The sequence below is a fragment of the Phyllobates terribilis genome, unplaced genomic scaffold (genome assembly GCF_046119375.1).
Source record: "Phyllobates terribilis strain yellow unplaced genomic scaffold, ASM4611937v1 Scaffold_12__6_contigs__length_324123572, whole genome shotgun sequence".
Classification (NCBI taxonomy): domain Eukaryota; kingdom Metazoa; phylum Chordata; class Amphibia; order Anura; family Dendrobatidae; genus Phyllobates; species Phyllobates terribilis.
This window is the reverse complement of record NW_027362772.1, coordinates 241,283,524-241,301,265: the sequence shown is the minus strand read 5'-3', so window position 1 is coordinate 241,301,265 and position 17,742 is coordinate 241,283,524. Positions and strand designations below refer to the sequence as shown.

General features: G+C 46.9%; 1 protein-coding gene and 2 long non-coding RNA genes across 4 annotated transcripts in view; 2 read left to right on the top strand and 1 right to left on the bottom strand.

Moving 5' to 3' along the window:
- Positions 1 to 17,742, bottom strand: part of LOC141172476 (putative oxidoreductase YteT) — a 253,248-nt gene that overhangs the window by 148,721 nt on the left and 86,785 nt on the right. The gene's annotated exons all lie outside the window — the stretch shown is intronic.
- Positions 9,589 to 10,588, top strand: LOC141172479 (uncharacterized). The gene is made up of 3 exons (XR_012252479.1): positions 9,589 to 9,860; positions 9,978 to 10,149; positions 10,415 to 10,588. It is a non-coding gene; the product is annotated as an uncharacterized lncRNA (long non-coding RNA).
- On the top strand, positions 10,970 to 14,075 carry LOC141172478 (uncharacterized). Its single transcript, XR_012252478.1, has 3 exons — positions 10,970 to 11,197; positions 13,812 to 13,937; positions 14,064 to 14,075. It is a non-coding gene; the product is annotated as an uncharacterized lncRNA (long non-coding RNA).

The window sequence follows — 17,742 nt, the reverse complement described above, 5'->3', positions numbered from 1 at the left end:
AAAAGTGAGCATCCTGGGGGCCCAATTAACCGGGGCAGCCCAAAGGGAGGTAAAGTCCTGGCCACCTGGGGGGAGGACTGTTGCAGGGATACTAACCCGGCTGAGGGACACCTTTGATACCCGTACCTCAGCCGAGATCAAGCTTAGATTCTACGGGTGCAAGCAGCGAGCACACGAGAGTATAAGGGACTATGCCCTGAACCTACAAGAGGCCCTGAGAGCCATTAAGCAGACCGACCCTGACGGCGTGGGAGACGAGGACAGGCTGTTGACTGAACAATTTATAGAGGGTTTATATTGCAATGCCCACCGAACCCAGTTGCGGGCAATGGCCTTACAGGACCCTCATCTGGGATTTGCACAGTTCAAGGACAGAGCCATCCGGGTGCTCCGAGAACCGGCACCAGGTGGCGTTGTGACCCACAGACGCCCCACTACCACTTACCACCAGGAGGCGGCACCCTTGTCGGCAGGGCCTGTGGGAGCTGATGCGCAGGCTTTGAACAATGACCCGGCTCCAGACCTGCACCATCAGGTCCAAGAGCTAGCTAAAAGCGTTGCCGCGCTAACCCGAACTGTGCAGTCTTTACAGGTTTCCACTCCAGGGAAGATCCAGCTGGCATCCGGACCGGAGGACATCCCGTGGCGTCGACCAAGGAGGACCCCACCGGCCAGAGGAAGACCCAGCGACCGATACAACGAGGACGGACAACCCATCTGCCGCCGCTGCAATCAACCCGGACATATGGCAAGGTACTGTCCTTTAAACTGGCACAACCTGGGGTAGAGGGCCAAACCCCAGGAAAAAGATCATCAGGCCCATCGAACTGGCGCGACAAATATGTGGGAGGACGTCCAGTCTTGCCTGTGGTACTGGATGGCATCCCCATGAGTGCCCTACTGGACACCGGGTCACAGGTTACCACTATCCCGTACGTGCTCTTCAAGCAGTACTGGAATGACTCGGATATCACCCGCTACCCTGACGACGATTTGAGTATCATCGCCAGCAATGGTCAGCCCGTGCCACAGATTGGATTTAAAAAGGTGACCATTAAAATCGGTAGAGTTGAACTGGCGGCACAGGGACTGATCATTGTAGACATTGACAAGCACGAGAGTCACCCAAAGATAACTCTAGGAACTAATGTAATTGAAAATTGTCTTGCAGAGGTGATTTTCCTTTTACAGCAGGTTGCCAAGAACGCCAGCTCCGGCCAGCAGCGAGTGCTCCAGAAAGAGATCCGGGCACTGATGCGACGGCAACAGATAGAACTCTCCGGTGGTGAGATTGGTAGCGTAAGAATGTGTGACCCTTTCCCTATTGCCATGCCCCCAAAAAGTGAAATGATGATTTGGTGCCGGGCAGCTATTGGTCTGAGAGGTAGAGATTACCAGGCAATGGTAGAACCAGTTTACTCAGACAGTAGGCCCACCATTTTGACAGCACGGGGGGTGGTCAATGTACGCCATGGGAGGGTGCCCGTTCGCATAATAAATATCGGGAAGAGGGAAGTGTACCTGCCCCGGTATGCCACGCTAGCCAAATTGTATACCATCAATCAAAATTCCATACAGTCTGTAGAACCCTTGCCTCCATCTTCCCCGGAGGAAGGTAACGGCTCTAAGGAAACAATGGAGGACTGGTGTCAGCAACTACATTTGGGTACTGACTCCACTCCCTCACACCAGAGACAGGGAGTCTATCGGGTGGTTCAAGAGTACGAGAGAGTGTTTAGTAAACACCCGTTAGACTTCGGGCGAGTCAAGGGGGTAGAACACCACATCCCCACGGGAGACCATCTTCCCATAAAAGAGAGGTATCGACCCGTACCCCCTGCACACTACCAACACGCCAAGGGGATGCTTAGGGACATGAAGGAGGCTGGGGTGATCAGGGATAGCTGTAGCCCCTGGGCAGCTCCACTAGTCTTAGTCAGAAAGAAAGACAACACCATGAGGATGTGTGTAGATTACCGGAAAATCAACCGTATCACACACAAGGATGCGTACCCCTTACCAAGGATAGAGGAGTCTTTGGCTGCTTTAAGATCTGCTAACTTCTTCTCTACCTTGGATCTCACTAGCGGGTACTGGCAGGTTCCTGTAGCAGAGGCGGACCGGGAGAAGACCGCATTCACCACCCCGATGGGACTTAGCGAGTTTACCTGCATGCCGTTCGGACTCTGTAACGCACCAGGAACCTTTCAACGATTAATGGAGTGCTGTCTGGGCCACAGAAACTTCGAGACGGTCCTGTTGTACCTGGACGATGTCATCGTATATTCCAAGACTTATGAGGACCACCTGAAACACCTGGCGGAAGTGTTCGAAGCTCTGGCAAACTACGGCCTAAAGGTAAAACCCTCCAAGTGTCACCTCCTAAAACCAAAGGTGCAGTACCTGGGACACGTGGTGAGCGCTGACGGAGTGGCTCCCGACCCTGATAAGATCACCGCAATTAAGGAATGGCCAAGTCCCTCCAGTGTAAAGGAAGTGCGGCAGTTCCTCGGGTTGGTAGGCTACTACCGCAGGTTCATCCCCGGTTTCACCAAAAAGGCAGCTCCTATGCAGGACCTCCTGATAGACCAGTCCCGGAAGGCCAAGAACCAGAAGCCGCCCTTCAGATGGGAGAAGTTGGAAGAGTCCTTCCGCCAGCTGAAGATGGCCCTCACGGGGGATGAAATCCTGGCGTAACCGGATTACAGCCAGCCCTTTATCCTCTACACCGACGCAAGTAACATCGGGCTAGGAGCCGTGCTGTCCCAGATCCAGCAGGGGAAAGAGCGAGTAATCGCTTACGCCAGCCGAAAACTGCGACCCACCGAAAGAAACCCTGAGAATTACAGCTCATTTAAGCTAGAGTTCCTGGCAGTGGTGTGGGCAGTCACCGAACGCTTTAAGCACTACCTCGCTTCCTCCCGGTTCGTCGTGTACACGGAAAACAACCCGTTGACACACCTGGACACGGCAAGACTCGGTGCCCTAGAGCAGAGATGGATGGCCCGCCTGTCCAACTACGAGTTCACCATCAAATACCGGGCAGGACGCTCCAATACCAACGCGGACGCCCTGTCCAGGATGCCAAACCTACCGGACGTAGGAGAAGATCCAGAGGGACTGGAAGAAGTCGAACTCCCCGCGTTTCACCGTCATGGGACTATCCAGTATTCCCATCGGGTAGGGAGTAAGCAAGGCGCTACGCTTAACCCCTTACCTCACTACAACTGGGCGGAAACGCAAGACAGTGACCCTGCCGTCCGGCTGGTGAAGGAGATGCTGACTCGGCCAGAGGCTCGCCTTGACCCAGACGCTCCGGAGGAAGCCAAGCAACTGTGGGCAGAAAAGAGTAGACTGTTCCTTTACAAGGGGAAGTTGTGCCACAGGATGGTTAACTCCCGGACGCATGAACTAATCTGGCAAGTAGTGGTGCCACGACGAGACACAGCCATGGTGATGGAGGCGTACCACGATGGAGCTGGGCATTTCGGATGGAAGAAGCTGGAGTTCCTGCTGCGCGGGCGGTTCCATTGGGTAGGCATGAGGGGAACCATCGAGAGGTGGTGCAGAGACTGTGGCCCGTGCAACCTGAGGAGGAAGGACCGTGCCAGCCAGAAGACTCCCCTGCAGTCCATCGTCACCCGGCAGCCGTTGGAACTGGTAGCCTTGGATCATGTAAAACTGACCCCAAGCAGAAGTGGCTACGTCTACGCGTTAACCATCGTGGATCATTACTCCCGGTTCTTGGTTGTCGTCCCCGTCAAGGACTTAACGGCTCAAACAGCAGCTAGAGCCTTCCAGCAGCACTTCTGCCGTCCACACGGGTACCCGGACCAAGTGCTGACGGACCAGGGACCTGCCTTTGAAGCGGAGGTCTTCCAGGAATTCTGCAATCTGTATGGCTGCCGGAAGATAAGGACGACACCCTGTCATCCGCAAACTAATGGACTTTGTGAGAAAATGAACCAGGTGGTAATGGATCTTCTGAAAACGTTGCCCCTGGAAGAACGCAGTCTGTGGCCTGAGAAGCTGCCCGATCTGGTGGACCTATACAACCACATCCCGGTAGGTTCCACCAACTGTACCCCGGCTTACCTAATGAGGGCGAGACCTGGTAAGTTACCTGTTGACCTGGAAATGGGAGTCCTGACACCCGAGGACACTTCACCAGAAGCAGACTGGGACACAGAGAGGCAGCAGCAGTACCGGAAAGTACAGGAGAGCGTGGAGCGAAGTCTCTGTCAGGCTAGGGAGAGACAAGAGAAAACTTACAACCAGTATGCTCCCGCTGTTCCCCTGGTGCCCGGAGAGCAGGTCTTGAAGAGGAAAAGACGGCTCCACAAGTTGGACGACCAGTGGGAGATGGACCCGTACACCGTACTGCCCTCAAGCCACGAGAACCCGAAGGTCTGTACCATCAGTAAAGACGGAGGGGAGACCACAGCCATTGTATCCCGGGATCACCTGAAGAAGTGTCCTGAACAGCTACGGAACCCTGAAGAGGAACAAGAAGACCATCGACCCGTAGAGGAAAGGGAAGATATGGTTAGTACTGTGCTCGGAGACTTCCCTCCGTCTTGGACTCAAGTCAATGGTGCAGTTGTGGTACCCGTACTCACCTTCCTCCAACCAGCATCCCAAGCACCTACGGAGCAACAGGTAGAGCTGGAAGAACAGCCGGTCCAGGAGGCAGAAGACCCCACACCAGCAGATCAGGAGGATCAACCCTCTGCTTGCAGTGAGCCTGCCATATCCCTAGTGAGCCAAAGGGCCCGTAGACAGCTGCCCAATTTACCCTTGACAGCTCCTACACCCTGTAGTTCAGGGCCAGACAGTCAGCTCCGTAGGTCCACTAGGGCCACTAGAGGCCAGTTACCCGCACGTTGGAGGATTTGAAGTGTATAAATTGTTTTATTTGTGGTTACCTGTTTTTCTTGTTGCTTGTGTATAATTATGTGTTTCTAGTTGTTTATAGGAGTCTTTGGTGGATTTACCGGGAATCCTGTGTACATAGTTGGAGCGTAACCCAGGACGGACTAAAGACTGTTAAGGACTCGGGGCAGGACAGACCCCTACCTGGTTACGTCTCCCTGTTTTGGTGAAATGGACACCTTGCTTTCTTCAAAGACTGCACCCGGTTACGGACATGCCGTGACCACCTTTATGTGTTTCTTTATTGTATTGTTATTGTTATATCTTGTTATGTTTTTCTAAAATATGTCTAGTCCCGGAGTACTAAATTTCACTAGGGGGGAATGTGGCACCCCAGGGGTCTGGTTTCCACAGTAACAGCGATGTTATGTCTGAGAGCAGGTGGGAGGTCTCTTGGTCAGGGATCCTATGCATGCCACACCTCCTGCCCAGTCCTGGGAGGGGAAGAACTTCCCCTATATAAACATAGGGCTGAGGCAGGGTTAGTGAGTAGAGAAGAAGTAGACACAGAGAAGAGAAGCAGATATAGGAAAAGAACATCAGGAGCTCTGTGGGAGCAGTGCTATAAGGAGTCAGGGGCTGGCAGCTGCAGAGCTCGCCCTGACTGAGAAGCTATCACCGGACCCGGAGTCCGAGGCTGTGGGGACTAATCTTTACCCAGCAGCAGAAACCGCCCGGCAGGGGATTTCAGGTCCTCTGGCCAAGAAACCCGAAGGCACGGCCACACGCGTGGGACCAGCACCGCCGTCGTGGAGCGGACGCCACTAGAAGGCCCCGAGTCACCGGCCATACGGGTGAGCACCACACGGTACACTCAGGGACGTGGGCTACTTATACCCGCCTCTAGCAAGGTAGCCAGAAGAGTACAGTCAGTTTGGGAGGCCTACAACTCCGCCTGGCCAGGGGAGATCCCATCTGCTCAAGGACTGACCAGGCCCCGATCGCTAGCCAGTACTCCGGGAGGGTCTATCTTTATCACCAGTAAAGACCCTGAACTACACCGCATCATCTCTGAGTGATTCCTGCTACCCCCATCATCCACGTCGGCTGCCCTGTGGCCATACCCCTCCCGTTGGGGGTTATACTATCACGCTGCACAATCCTACCACCGGCCTCAGCGGTCTGCCCTGCAGCAGCAGCTCCTTAGCTGTACTCAATGGGTGGCGTAGTCGTCCAACATCTACCGCTGATACATCGCTGCTCAGTTTGACTCCCTGGGCACGGACCGGGTCACCGCCACGAGACTACAACCCTCAACAGATCCGGCTCCGGGTAAGCTCCCGCGTGCGCAACGCAGCGCGACACAGGCCCAGGGGCGCGTCAGAGGACTATGTGGGACCCATTATTCTGTATGAAGGACTATGTGGAGCCCATTATTCTGTATGGAGGACTATGTGGGGACCATTATACTGTATGGAGGACTATGTGGGACCCATTATTCTGTATGAAGGACTATGTGGGGCCCATTATTCTGTATGAAGGACTGTGTGGTGCCCATAATACTGTATGGAAGACTATGTGGGGCCCATAATACTGTATGGAGGACTATGTGGGGCCCATAATACTGTATGGAGAACTATGTGGGGCCATAATACTGTATGGAGGACTATTATTCTGTATGGACGACTATGTGAGGCCCATTATTCTGCATGGAGGACTATGTGGGGCCATTATACTATACACTACTTGGCCCACCATGACTTTGTCCACGTTTTTCATTTTAGCCATCTGTGTGTTTACGTTTGACATCCTTGCTCTAGAGGGTCGACCACTGCAGGCCGAGCCTTACGGGGGCCTTATATATTACGACTACATAAAAGGGTAAAAGGACCCCCTTTAAGAACAATAATCTAATAAGTAGTGTCTCCTGAATAATGTATACTATACTGTATATACAGGACATCTGTTTTGTAGTGATGAAACCTTCAAGCTTGCTGTACATTCACTACTGATCACTCTCACAAACACGTCCGTTAAACCAAAGGAACTTATCGCTTCCTCTTTTTAGCTTCCGCTTGTTGACTTTATGAACAGTTCAAGGATATGTGATATAGTAAGAGCAGCGAGTACAACAATACAAGAGCCGGTCATATATTCGGGTCTTTCTGCCCAAAGCAGGCGATCAGAGCTCGGCTTTCACACCTTTAACTGCCCTGGGAAAAATGAACAAATTGGTTGGAATCTAGTCCTTACTTATAGACACCCTAAAATCCTGTATTTGTTTGGTTACAGGTAAACCCTTGTGATGAACAAGGCGTCCTCCTTTATTAAAAGGGGTTTTCATCGACAGTCCATAGCATAACCATCCAGGTCAATAAAACAGCTTGTAACTGTAAGGTTAGTGGCTTCTAAGACCCTCACGGTTGATGAATGGGAACATTGTAAATAGTGAATCATGCTCCTTCACCTGTTTACGACAACGCTATTTATTGTGATGGGTTAAACTCATTTAGGGAGTCCATCAGGTTTCCTAATTGGATTTTTTAGGCAGTGTCTAAATCAATCAACATTGTTTCTTTATCCAGGAGTAGAGGAAGGCCTTAGGTGATGATTACAGATGAAGTAAAGATTTGTAGGACCCGGCTCCAAAGTCTATGTCGGTGCTCCTTGGCAGTCAGACTAGGGTCATGAGAACAAATCTTAGCCGGCACTCAAATGCCGGCATCATGGGCACCTCTGGTGTTAACAGTGTCCTCACGACATCAAGACATTGCGTGAGGCCAAGTTACTAGGGTACCTTGTAAAAGGCCAGAGTCACTCAAGATGCCACCAGCTGAGGAAATCCAAAGAACCCTGGTCTGACTACCAGGGAGTACAGATGAGCAGACAGCACGTCTGTACTCTCGCTGAGCTCAAGTATTGTCTGAAATGCTGTAGACGTGACATCAGGGTTGCAGACGAACAACAGATACAGTTGCAGCTGTGGAGACAAAGCGCTGGAACCAAGGGCGCAAATATTACGGTCACAAAGGGTGTGACCATGACCAGGCCCATGCGTGAAGGGGGCCCACCGATGACAGTGCCTATTTCATATGGAAGGACGCACATTTAGCTGAAGTGTATTGCAGTGCAGAGACCAATGGCTCTATGCACTGCAGTACACGTTGCCGGCCAATCAGAGGCTGGAGTCTCATGTCAGTGTGCCCGTCACGAGTAGTGCAAGGCAGTGACGTCATGCTGCAGGCTATAGAAGACGACGCCACATGTCGTGGGAGCAGAGGAAGGTAAGAATAATCGTTTATTTTTTTTATGTGTTGAAAAAGGGCAGCAGAACCGACATTATAGCAGGAAGGAGGACATTATATAAGGAAGGGGCCCAGGATGTGGGTCATTATACAAGGAAGGGGCCCAGGATGTGGGTCATTATACCAGGATGAGGCCCAGAATAGGCGTCATTATACAAGGTAGGGACCCAGGATGGAGGATATTACACCAGGAAGGGGCCCATGATTTGAGTCATTATACCAGGATGAGGCCCAGAATAGGCGTCATTATACAAGATAGGCACCCAGGATGGAGGATATTACACCAGGAAGGGGCCCATGATTTGAGTCATTATACCAGGATGAGGCCCAGAATAGGCGTCATTATACAAGGTAGGGACCCAGGATGGAGGATATTACACCAGGAAGGGGCCCATGATTTGAGTCATTATACCAGGATGAGGCCCAGAATAGGCATCATTATACAAGGTAGGGACCCAGGATGGAGGACATTACACCAGGTACGGGCCCATGATTTGAGTCATTATACCAGGAAAGGGACCAGGATCCAGGATGGGCGACATTGTTATAGGATGAGGGACATCATAACAGGAAGGGGCCCAGGAAAAGGAACATTATTCCAGGAAGGGGCCTAGCATGGGGGACAATATTACTAGGAGGGGTCAGGGTTTTGTTTTTTTTATATTTACTGCAGCCTATGAAAGCTCTCTGTAAGGGGACCACCCCTTTAATTCTATGTGGCTTTATACAACACACCACATACACTTTAAACAGCAGCAATTCACAGATAAAGATGACCTCCAATCCCAAGGAAAGAAGAGAAAACACTTAAAAGATAGAAACTTTACTTTTTGAGTAGGGGGCCTCATAATTTCTCCCAGATGATATTGAGAAAGAGAAGGAAGATGCATGATAAGCTGTCATTTGAGGTATCTGGCAACAGCTGACTCCCCTCTCCCCATTTAGAACACATGCGCGCTCAACTGAGCCGTGCGTGCATGTAAATCGGGGAATCGGGAAAGATAGATGATGGCTGAATGATATGAAATCTTTAGAGTGGCTCTATAAAGGTTTCTATTGTCAGTGCCCTATAAACTTAAACAAAAAAAATATTCACATCAACACTTCTACAAACTATTTTTGTATAGCACAAAGCGCCCACTTTCTGGCCATAAAATGGCTGCGTCCCGCTGTGTTAAATTTCACATTTGGAGACATTTCAAGGGCTCTACAGGCAAAACCCCACACACAAAACCTTGCAGACGTGTTCACTATATCCTATAAATCAGACAAACCATGCGGTTCTGCACAAGCTCGGACGAGGGAGCTCTTGTACTTTACATCTCAGCTTTTAAAAAGTCTTATGTTGTGTACGACATATCTTACATGTTAAAAAAAGGAAAGCAAAAAAAAGAAACTAAAAAAAAAAGCGCCCTCTAAAATGTCCTTTTTTTTTCTTTTTCCACTAGGTCTCTGCCTATAGTGTTATTTTTATTCTCAGTGATTGATGCCGCAGTTACGCCCCAGTATTCTTCTCTTTGCCAGATATACTCATTGTTTCTTTTATAAAAAGAAAAAAAAAAAAGTCCAGCGAGGAGAGATTGGCTGCAGACTCAGACTGGTTCCAACCAGAAAAGTCCCTGAATTTTTTATTTTTAGACTTATCTCCTACTAAATCACCCCTGCCCTGTTCTTTTCTACAAGGTAACCAGGAAGAAGCTGTTCTAATCATCAGAAAATAACCTTGTAGCACATAAATCATTTTAGTTTTTTGGGTCCCTGCCCAGAAACCAACGAAGATTTTTTTTTTCTCTTTTCCAGCTAGTAAATGTTTAAGTAACGAGACGACTCGGAAAGAGCTTAATATCCCTCCCACTAGCTGGAGGCACAGAAGAAGCAGCATCCATAACCGCTCAGGCGAGGGGCACGTATTCAAGAAAGCACAGCAGAAAAATCAAGGGGCTACAGCGCACGATACCTTGAGAGGAGCAAGGTGCAATTTTTGCAGAAGACATTAATATTTTATTTTTTTGCGATATTTCTTTTTATTTAATTATTTTTTAATTTATTTTTTTTTAAAGGAAAACAGACATTATTATTTTTTTTTTTTCATTATTATATATTTTTGAGAGATTATTATATATATATATATATTTTATTTATTATTTTTGATTTATTTATTATTTTTGATTTATTTTTCTATTATTATTTATTTCATTTTTATTTATTTTTATTTTATTTTTTTTACTCTTCTCAAGACTTAAAAGAGAACAATTCTGCTTTCTCTGGACTTGAATGGTATTGATCCACGTGTTTTCAAAAAGGTGATTTTATCTATTCATTTTCTTGGACAATGAATGTATTTTATATAAACTTGCAACCTTTTCTAATCCTTTTATTACGTGTGCTGCGTTAATAAATGTCTTTTGGGAGCCAATTTGAATAGATGTTATTTTGTACGTGTCGCAGGCAGGAAGAGGTTAATATATAGGGTGGATGTTCAATGTTAGAATTGGCATTAAAAAAAAAAAGCCATAAACTAATGAAATCCTATTAAAAATTGCATCTGATGTTTAATTGGTTTGTTTTATTATTATTTTAGTTATATTTTGGGAATATTACTATGTATGTAGATGTGTAAAGTATAAAAAGATTCACACACTCGTATAGGGAAGAAATGTGATCTGAGCGACTGTGATCATAGACAGGGTGAGTCCGAGTATGTCGAAAACTCCCATAACATCTGAGTGTCGGCTCAGTGGGTAAAAACACCTTGTAAACTAGAAAAGTCAGAGGAAAATTGTCCATTGTGGCTGAATTAGACAGTGCAGCGGCACTAGATAACAATAATTTGATGGGTCACGTCACAAAGCACTGATTGCGCAGACATGACGATGCACCCCGAAGATCTAAGGTCACTAATAGTGGACGACTGGGGATGTCGTAGGATGAAACATTCGCAGCTTGGAAACCACAGATCTGCATCAAACATATGACACTTTTACATCAACATGTACTACAATAATCTAAAGAATAATCCGGTGAGTGGGGGGTACTACCGAATACTAGCCAGGAGGCCAGGGAGAACAATAATAGATGTAATGTGCCACCATCACATGTAGAAAATAAGTGTTAATTCTAGGTAAGGGATAGACTAAGAGTTAACTCGGTAATGTCTCAACGTCACTTTTCTGTGGTCTCAGATATTACTACAGGAGTAAATGATCAAGGCTTAGTGACGCCTGTATGTCGTGGGGCTTATAGCTTGGCCACCATTCCGAAACCAACAACATCTATGACTTATGGGCAAAATAAACCCAAAACCGGCACCCCACCAATGGAATGAAGTAAAAAGGTCCAATGGATTGATTTTTTTTCTAATGCTGACTGCAAAAATACACTTTTATACCACCAATGAAAACAGGGGTTATATGATACTATGTTATATCTACGACTCCTATCTCATATTTACTATGACACATAAGAGCTGCTAGAAGATTCCTTTCTCATTTATATTTATATATTTTATTTATTTTATATGAATTATTTATTTTAGATTAATATTGTATATTTATTTTACATATTTTATTTATTTTTTTACTGACTTTTTTTTTAATAACATAGGAATAAAATGGTATCCTCTATGTTCCTGTGCAGACAGTCTCTGCACACAATGTTGCACGATGACATGTTATCTGTGTCACGAGACCGCAGAGCCAGCCGGTGTACACGATCACACACGCAGAGTGCCACTACTTTGCAGCAGCACACATAGTCCTCTGCACCTCCGCGTGGTCACGTGCCCTTCTTTGGTGCCTTTAGGGGGACACAGCCATGGTGTCTTTAGAGGGAAACACTGCTATGGTGCCTCTAGGGGGGACCCTGCCATCGTGCCCTTGGGGAGGGACACTGCCATCGTGCCTTTGGGGGGGGACACTGCCATCGTGCCTTTGGGGGGGGCGACACTACCATGGTGCCTTTAGGGGGACCTTGCTATGGTCCCTTGAGGGGGGACACTGCCATGGTGCCTTTTGGAGGGGGACACTGCAATGGTGCTTTGGGGGGGGACGGGACACTGCAATGGTGCCTTTAGCGGAGGACACTGCAATAGTGCCTTTAGGGGGACCCCACTATGGTGCCTTTAGGGGGACCTCGCTTTGGTACCTTTAGGGGGGACACTGCCATGGTGCCTTTAGGGGGGACACTGCCATGGTGCCTTTAGGGGGGGACACTGCCGTGGTGCCTTTGGGGGGGGACACTGCCATGGTGCCTTTGGGGGGGGACACTGCCATGGTGCCATTAGGTGGACCTCGCTACGGTGCCTTTAGGGGGGACACTGCCATGGTGCCTTTAGGGGGGTGGGACACTGCCATGGTACCTTTGGGGGGGGGACACTGCCATAGTGCCTTAGGGGGACCTCGCTATGGTGCCTTTAGGGGGAACACTGCCATGGTGCCCTTAGGGGAGGGGGGGGGGGACAACACTGCCATGGTGCCTTTAGGGATACCCTGCTTTTGTGTTGGGCTGTTTTCATCAGTCCTATAGTCTCTGAATAGAGTGGAAGTGCACATGCGCAACTGCCGCATAATATAAACTCCCCCGCCATATTCATTCACCTGGCAGCATGGGGAGGGGATATTCACAGAATTTGGACCTCACCGATGGAACATTTATTATCTACTCGGTGGAGAGGAAATACATGAGTTTTTTTTCACTAGAACACCGATTATTTTTAGCCCAGTATAAACACGATTCATTTTCTTGACCATTAGGAAACAAGAGCAACCACAAACATCATTTTCGGAAAATATAAGTTCTCTGTAAACTCTGAGTCATGTCTTAAGTGAGAATCCTCTCCTGCCTGATCTGACATCTGGAGAGGGGAGACGCAACTGCACACTAAGACCATGGTCCCACTATCAGTATTTGGTCAGTATTCGGTCAGTATTTTTTCTCGGGAGTGGGAGCCAAAACCAGGTGAGGAACAATCAGAGAAAAGGTATAATAGAAACAAGTCACCAATTCTGCATTTATCACCCACTCCTGGTTTTGGCTCCCACTCCTGAGAAAAAATACTGACCAAATACTGATAGTGGGGCTGTGGCCTTTGAGGAACAGTATCAGAGGCCACTGTATGATGCCCAGCGAGTATCATGCACAGGTCCCGTTAATTAGAATAGGACCCATGCAAGATTCTTGCTGAGTTTCATACGACTGCATTGCTCTACATCTACTGTGACTGGACAATCCTTTTAAAGGAGTATTCTGCCTCCCTTCACTTCCGCATTGGGAGGTGAGCAGGGCCAAAGACGTCACGTCTACAGATATCTGCGGGGTCGTCGGCATGGGTCGTGCAGCTGCTCTGTTCACTACAATAGGAGAGGTCCACATAGATGGATCGCCATCAGCCCTGCACACATCTCGATGCAAAAGTGCATGGAGCCGGGATTCCCCTTTAATTCCTGGACTTGTATAAAACTGCCCATATGGCAACGATGAAACCATAAAAAGATCCGCAGAACCTCTATTACATATCTTATATAAAGAGCTGGGGTTGTTCACCTCTGGGGACAATTTGTTTTCTTACTTAAATGCATATATTTGGGGCTAAAAATCATTTTTCATTAAACATTTTGCGCAATTTGGATTTTATAGACTCTTTGTTTCCCCGCACAATCAACTTTGATGTAGTCATAAGACACAGAGCGAGCTCACTGACGGGTTCTCAGTTAACTCACTCCGAAGCCAGCAATAGACAGTGCAACATGGAAGCTGTAAAAGGTAAACGGAGCAAAATTGTTCATGAACCTCAATTGCAAAAAAAAAAATTTTTTAGTAAAAAAAATAAATAAATAAATCTCATGTTTCTGAGATTATTTTAAAAGTATAATACAATATGATTTACAGAAATAAAGTCCAACTCCTTTAAGTCCCTTCACTACAAACCGTTTACGTCATCATGACATATCTTATATCATGGAAATCCCTGTGGTTCTGCACCGCTCTGTGCTCAGTCTGTGCTGCAGAATGGAGATATTAAATTATATGTCTGCAACATGCTATCATATGTCACAAGGCTCAATGATATCTGATTCATAAAAAATTTAAAGGGGTTTTCCGGGACTTTAACACTGATGGCTTATCCTTAGAGTATGCCATCAATATCTGATTGGTGGGGGTGCGGCACGCGGCACCCCCGCCAATCAGCTGTTCCCAGTGTTTGCTGCAACCAGAGCTGTTCAGTTCCGGAGCTACGCAGCTCCATCAAGTGTATAGTGGCCATGGCCAGGTACTGCACATTCCCCCTATTCAAATCAATAGCAAGGGGAAGTTGGTGGCCATTTAAATATTGGGTTGTCTCTGGCTCTGCTCATAATTCCTCTTTCTGGTTTTAAAAAATGAAAATCATCCAGAGACGCCTACAAAGGCATAAAGGACAGAGTGATCGCATATTTAGAAGAGCCGACCGCGGCCATTAAACGACAGCTGATCGGTTATAAGTAATCGTCGGTCATTTAATTGTCTGTTTACACTGGCGAAGAACGTTCTATGCACACAAAACGATTATTAATGTTCATAGAACATCGTGTTCTCGGCAGCACATGTCTACACAGGGCAATGTGCTGCCAATAACGATCATTTAAAAAATCATCACTCCCGGTGAACTAGTATTTTGCCAATCGATTTACATGGGTCGATAATTGAGAACGACTGTTCTGAATATCAACCCATCTAAATGAGACTCAAAGCTAGTCATAGCCATATCCAATATCAACATTCCCAAAAATATACCAAACTTCTGTAGATGGACGAGAGGAGCATCCATTTTGGACAAGTCACAAGTCCCATGGTCTACAACCATTCATTGAGCCCCCGTTAACGACAAATCTCTCCCTCTAACCGTCTTCATTAGCTATCACCAAAACAGGACAGAATCTCTGTAGCGGTTCTCTGGGGGTTGCTCTGCTCTAATCTATGATCCAACCAATCATTAAGACCACCATACACATTAGATTACGGGTCAAAGTCGTCAATTTCAGTTGGATAAGATGAGCATCAACATCTCTTCTTCTGAGAACCTCAGAAATCTCTTTTTCTTTGAGCCATGATACAAGTCCAAAAACTTGTGTTGTGAAGACCAGATTTTGCTAGACCCCTGTTAAATAAAACAGGTCGACCACTCACACCTGATTGTCATTCCATTGATTGAAAACACCAGTCTCTAATTTTTACCTTTAAATCCTACAGATTCACATGTTTTTGCCCAATTCTTCTTTTGGGGTCCTCAGAAATCTCTTTCTTTGAGCCATGATACACGTCCAAAAACATGTGTTGTGAAGATCAGACTTTGCTAGACCCCTGTTAAATAAAACAGGTCGACCACTCACACCTGATTGTCATCCCATTGATTGAAAACACCAGTCTTTAATTTCCCATTTCAAATTATCTATTAATCCTAAAAGTTCTCGTACTTTTGTCTTTCCCAGATCTGATATTGGATAATTTTCCTTAATAAAAAAAAAAAATGACAAAGTCTAATATTTTTGACTCGTTTGCTTTGTTATTCTTCATCTACTTTTAGGGCATGGGTGAAAATTGGATGTTGTTTTAGGCCAAATTTATGCAGAAATATGAAAATAAAATTCTGAAGGGTTCATAAACTTTCAGGCACCACTGTAGTTAATATCGTTATGTTTCTTTTGGATGACTTTTTCAGTGCACATTATGTATGAAGGCAGCAGCGGCTCATTACGACAACGCGTGACATCTGGCTACTTTTGTGCTGTACATGGTGCACAATGGTCTGCAGCACAAATATCGCTGAGAATCAGGTTTTATGAAATGCTTTTCTATTAACCCTTTCCCTTCCCTTCGGATTCTGCTCCCAGCCTGCCTACAGTATCTTTGCTCTGTCTATTAGTGCTGGATCCCAGTTATTAAGGAGCCGAGCTGCTCATAGCATTTGTTTGGGAAAATCTATAAATGAAGAATTTATCGGAGTAAATTATATAGATTAAAAAAAAACTACAACATTCAGTGAATGCATAATGTGCTCCTTTAAGTAGTGACTGGGAAAGTTGCCAACAATTCTTGTGGGATTTTCAATATATAACCATTAAGTCTTGTAAAATGGCAGACTGAGTCCTCATGTGCCCTCCACCAAAGGAATAGCTAAACTAGGAGGGGCACCGTCTCCCCACTAATATAAACACAGACATGCCCCCCCCACCTTCCTAAAGGATATTTATTCACCTTCTCCTCTTGCGGGCTTCAAAAAATTCTCTCACACAGTCAAGTAAATCTTTCCGTCCACAAATGCAGAAGTCGCTTTCCAGTATATGAATATATGCATCTGGTATTAAAGGGAGTTACAGCAATCCCTGAACTAAGGCCCTGCTGAATTTGTGGTGGGCTTGTGCTTACACATAGGAGCCAATCTGATCCAGTAGAGCTGGAGTGAAAAGAAGAAAACTCCAGGAGCCAGGGCACCAGACATCCTCCTTTTGGTAACTTAATTAGTGCAGAAAAATCACAACATTTCGGCAGTGCAGGACCTTTATCAAGCCATAGAAAAAGCGAGATATGCTTGATAAAGGCCCTGCGAGGCCGAAATGTTGTGAAAAGGAGGACATTTGGTGCCCTGGTTCCTGTATTTCTCTGTATTGCTTCAACCTCGTAGAGGGTTGCTGTCATGCAAGGTGAGGGAAGGAACAAGTGTACAACGACGGGAAGAGGCGGAGGGTAGCCCAACAACTAGGGAAAGGGGGGAGTGGAAACCCCCTAGGCAGATCTAATATCACCCTGATGACCCTATCATCCCTATATAGGTTCCGCACCTATCGCTGTGCAGGGAACCTAATCCCTTAATGTTCCTAGAGCTAGGCCCTAGGTAGAGAGGGGATGGGGTGAACACTAGTCAGGCCCCACTGTAACTAAAGACAACAAGGTAAACAAACTAAGGGGATACACTTATCTTGCAAAGACACCAGAGAGATAACGCCAACTGTCCTCCAAGAGAAGTCCAAGAAGAAACTAGCAGACTACTAGTACTCCAGGCATGGACAGAGGAACATAGAGCTATCGCCGGCGACTCTCTGGAGACATTGAGAAATTTTAACTACCAAGCAAGGGTGTGTCAATTAGCAGCAGAATATGGAGGTCGCTGCTGGGTCCTAAAAGAAGGATATCACTACACTACAGAGATGAGAGGATCAAGAAGGCGTCAGCAATGCCAAGCGCGGTGACTTTCTACAGCCGGATCCAGAGCAACTGTCTGTCACACTTGATACACCCGTGACAGTTGCACCAAGTTTGCACAGACTACAGAGTGGTGTTCGGGACTCATCTTTTGCAGTGAAAAGCAGTTGGGGTTACAAACTAAGACCAACCATACACACTCATACATATCTGTTAGCAGCTGCAGTGCTCTCTCCCGATCCCACCATACATATCCATGTTTCACTTGGCCAAAGGCTGGCCATATAAATTAGATGGCTGTCGGCTGAACGAAGCTCTGACTCTCCCATACACAGAAGTACTCATTCGTCCGAGCACTCCTGTGTTTTCTATGAGAAAGCCGCTGCCT